The sequence below is a fragment of the Coffea eugenioides genome, chromosome 8, assembly GCF_003713205.1.
Source record: "Coffea eugenioides isolate CCC68of chromosome 8, Ceug_1.0, whole genome shotgun sequence".
In the NCBI taxonomy this organism is placed as follows: Eukaryota; Viridiplantae; Streptophyta; class Magnoliopsida; order Gentianales; family Rubiaceae; genus Coffea; species Coffea eugenioides.
In genome coordinates this window covers 8,713,300-8,718,484 of record NC_040042.1, presented here as the reverse complement: position 1 = coordinate 8,718,484, position 5,185 = coordinate 8,713,300, and positions in this window count along the sequence as shown.

Below are 5,185 nucleotides of genomic sequence, written 5' to 3'. Positions count from 1 at the left end.
ATAGCACTTTTAAGATTCGTTAAGAGTCCAATGACTCACCCTTACATTTGCACTGGCGAGAATAACATGCACTATTCAACATTAGGATGTTTAAACTTCACATAGTGTACCAACCACTAGAATGGTGTACTTTCACTCATTGAATTCAAGACTAGACGTTGTATCTAGCGTTGAATTGAGGTTCCACCATTAGTGATCAAGAATTTTGGACTTTAAACCCATCCCCTTGATGTTCTTGACACCAAATTTCTTGATAATCCTTTTGTCAAATGATCACTCAAATTTTCATTGGATCTCACAAAGTCAATTGATATGACTCCATTTGTGATCAAATTTTTGACATAACTATGTCTTAAACCGATATATCTTGACTTACCATTATACACTTGGCTATATGCTTTAGCAAGTGTAACTGCACTATCATAATGGATGGAGATAGGCGATAAAGGTGTTGGCCACAACGGTATATCACAAAATAAATTACGTAGCCATTCAACTTCTTTACAAGCCGAAACAAGTGCTACAAATTCTGCTGCCATTGCTGAATCTGTGATACAAGTCTATTTCTTAGAACCCCAAGAAATTGCACCTCCACCAAGCATAAAGATCTAACCACTTGTCGACGAGTGTTCATCTTTATTGGTGATCCAACTAGCATCTGAAAATTCTTCTAAAACTGAAGGATAACCGGTATAACATATACCATTGTCCTTAGTGGCCTTTAAATATTTTAAAATTCTGGTTACACCTTACCAGTGTAACCTATTAGGGTTGCTTATATATCTGCTCAATATACCAACTGCATATGCAATATCAGGTCTAGTACAAGTCATTGCATACATTAAGCACCCTATAACCTTGGCATATTCCATTTGGGATTTTGTATCCCCTTCACTTTTCATAAAGTTTATTTTGGGATCCAATGATGTTGAGGCTGGAATACAATCACTTTGATTGAACTTGTTAAGAATCTTTTCAATATAATGTAATTGAGACAACATTATATTGTTATCATGTTTGAAAATTCTTATACTAAGAATGACATCTGCCTCACCCATGTCTTTCATGTCAAATTTGCTTAAAAGCAAAGTTTTTGTAACTTCAATTTGTTCCAAGTCAGTCCCAAAAATTAGCATGTCATCAACATATAAACAAATTATGACACATTTGCCATCATTAAACTTGTTATAAATGCATTTATCAGATTCATTTATTTTGAATCCACTAGCAAGAATAATTTGATCAAATTTCTGATGTCATTGCTTCAGTGCTTGCTTTAGTTCATATAAAGATTTTACAAGTTTACACACCTTATGCTCTTGACCAGGTATCACAAACCCTTCGGGTTGCTCCATATATATTTTTTCATCTAAATCACCATTCAAGAATGCTGTTTTAACATCCATTTGATGAATGACTAGATTTTGGATAGTAGCTATAGCAAGTAGTACTCTAATTGTAGCAATTCTAACTACTGGAGAATATGTGTCCACACCATACTTTTGTGTAAATTCTTTGGCAACCAACCTGGTCTTGAACTTATCAATAGTTCCACCGATCTTCATTTTCTTCTCGAAGATCCACTTACAACCAATTGATTTTGAATCAGGTGGTAAGTCTACTAATTTTTAGGTTTTATTACCCATGATTGAGTCCATCTCATCATTAATAGCTTCCTTCCAAAAGGGAGTATCTTGTGAGTTCATTACTTCTTCATAGGTCTTGGGATCAATTTCAGTATTGAAGCAATATGAAATTTGGTTACTCACTGTATCTTTAGTTCCTTCTCAATTCAATGGTTTCATTTTCACCATCTTTTGTCAATTCACTTGATTTTGGAATGACATCTTTTATAGAGGTGAACCTATTCTCTTCAAAAATAGCATCCCTAGATTCAATTATGGTATTAATCGAAATTGAATCATTAGATTCAATTACCATGAACCTTTATGCTTTGTTATTTTGTGCATATCCTAAAAATATACACTCCACACCTCTTTCTCCTAATTTCTTTTTTTTAGGTTCTGGGAGTTTTACAACAGCCCTATCAAATAGTTTAGGTTGGGTTTTCTTTTATTCCAAAATTCATAAGGGGTTATAGAACTCATTTTATTAGGAAATCTATTGAGGATATGACAAGCCGCTAATAAGGTTTCACCCCAAAATCCTTGACTTAGTCCAGACTTTGACAAAAGTGTATTAACCATTTCTATCAATACACGATTTTTCCTTTCGACTACACTATTTTGTTGTGGTGTATAAGGAGCAGTCACCTCATGTTTTATCCCAACAGACTCAAAATAGCTAATATCATAATACTCTCCACCTCTATCTATCCTTAGACATTTGATAAAGGATCCACAATGAAGTTCAACTTCTGATTTGTATGTCTTGAATTTTTGCAATGCTTCACCTTTTGAGTGTAACAAGAAAACATGATAGTATCTACTATAATCATCAATAAAAGTCACAAAGTAATTTTTACCAAAAAAATAGGAGTACCATGCAAATCACATACATCACTATGAATAAAATTCAAGATTTTAGATGATCTTTCAACTTTAGGAAATGAATTTCTTGTGATTTTCGTTAGCATGCATGTTTTGCATTTTCCTTCAATTTTATCACAATATGGCAGCAAATCAAGTCTCATCATTTCATGCATTCTTTTGTAATTAACATGGCCAATCTTATTATACCACAATTCAAAAGAAAACTCGATCAAATATGCAGAAATAATATCAATCTTATTATTTCTAATAGCAAGTACATTCAACTTAAACATCCCATCACAAAAATAACTCTTGCCTACAAACATACCACCATTAGACAAAATAAATTTGTTAGCCTCAAACACAAGTCTAAAGCCAAATTTATTTAACAGACTAGCCGACACCAAGTTCTTCCTAACTTCCGGTACATAAAACACATTTGTCAAGGTTACAACATTATCGAAAGTAAATTTTAATTCTACTCCTCTAATGCCACCAGAATTGTAGCAGAATTTTCCATGTAAACAATGGTGCTTTCATCTACCGGTTTCATGGACTTGAAGAACGTTCTATTGTTGCACACGTGTCATGTAGCTCCAGAATCAACCCACCAAGCAAAATCATCTTCAATCATATTGATTTCAGATATCATTCCCACAAGATTTTTGCTTGTGTTTTGGGAAGACCCTGCTTCTTCTTCTTGTTTTGAAGAATCTTGCACTCGGACTTGTAATGTCCCTCTTTCTTGCAATAGAAGCATTGTCCCTTCTTTCTTTTCTTGGACTGGTTCTTGGGTTGTTGGCCCTTCTTGCTTTCTTGAGACTTTTCAGTTTATCTCTCTTCAATGACATGCACTTTTGAAGTAGAATCTTTGTTCTCTTCAAGGATTAGAGTATCCTTCTTTTCTTACATGCGAATTTCCTCTTCTACTCAAAGAGATTTAGGAAGAATCTTAAGAGAGATATCCTCTTTCTTATGTTTAAGGTCTCTCTTGAAATCTTTTCAAGAAGGTGGTAACTTATCTATTATAGAGCAAACAATAATGGCTTCATCCATGTATAGATTGTGTTGTGTGAAGTGATTAAGAAGCTTTTCAATCTCACTAAATTGCTCCATAACAGACCTACTATCTACCATTTTATAATTATTAAAAGATGAAACAAGAAACTTCTTACTTGTAGCATCTTCTTGCATGTACTTGGACTCCAAACGATCCCAAAGTTCCTTGGCGGTAGTAATTGAATGGTAGACATCAAACACGCTGTCACTCACGGTATTGAGGATGTGACCACGACATATTTCATGAATTGCACTTTAATTCATGCATCTCATGATCCTAAGATCAAAACATGAATCTATCCTTTCGTTCAAGGATTCCCATATACATGAACACATTCATAAATGAATGTACATTTTAGAAACATTCACAATACTATACATGTACCAAAACATGAATGAATATACATTAATTACATGTATGTATATCATACAAATTTTGAAAGTTTCCAACAAAAACTTACAATAGAAAATTTAGTATTTGTATATTGAGGGTTATCACATTTTCCTTTTCTTAATCTGTTTAGCAACCATTTGTCTCCAAATTTTTTTCTTTATTTTTCTTGAGATTTTTTTTTCATGAATATTATTTCTTCTAGCTGTTGATTTCTTATTCTGATGGTTGTCGATTATTTTATTTGATCTGCCAGTGCGATTTTCTGAAAATGCCCAAGTTAGCCTTCACTAATCAATCCCTTTAACGTTTCATCTAACTTTGTGCTCTGCCAGGGTCAAACTTGCAAGGCTATTTCTGTAGAACCATTTAGATTTCTTCATCATTTTTTTGAATTAGACCAAGTTTTGATTTTTATAGATAAAATTCTGCGCTGTTATGGATTCTGTGATCACAAACACTACTATCAAATAAATCGCAAACAAAGTAACTTTTATATTCTTCCTGCCGTTTAATAAGTGGTTAAGCAAGGCAAGAATTCATTTAAAAAAAAAAGAATTAATTTTTATTAGTTTTATTTAGATATTCAAGAACCTAAAGAAAACTATGAACAGATAAATACCAAAGATGAGATATAAGAGGAACTTGCAACATGGATGATGGAGGCAAAGTAAAACAACGGAGGCGGCAGAGTACTAATCAGTGAATTCACCGTCAATATTTTCAAATACTAGATAACATGTATTCTGTGACAGCCCCACCTTCCTCTAAGGCGTACTAAAGGGGTTAGCCGACTGCCTGCCCAACTCTCGTCAGGACTAACGAGGCAGTTAAATACAATCTAAAACGTTCCGAAAAATAAAAGCGCGCTTAAACGATGCAAAAATCACAAAATAAAAAAAAGGGAATCCGAAGCCGGACGTGAACAGTGACGGCCACGTCACCAATCCGGCCCGATTCTGTACAAAAATTCATCCCAACATCAACAAACCACGTGAACCATAAAACCAAACATGTACAAGCCAAAAAAAAAAGAAAAACACATGAACATGTCCAAGCACTTTTATATATACATGTTTGCTCATCTACAACTTAAAGGAACTTGTTTGATCAAAATACATTTGAGGTTTATACCCCATCGAGGAGCTATACAAAAGAATATGTACTAGCTCAACTCGGCCTCAAAATACAGTCTTCAAAAGTTATTCATTTCCTGTAAGGAAAACAAATATAACAAAGTGGG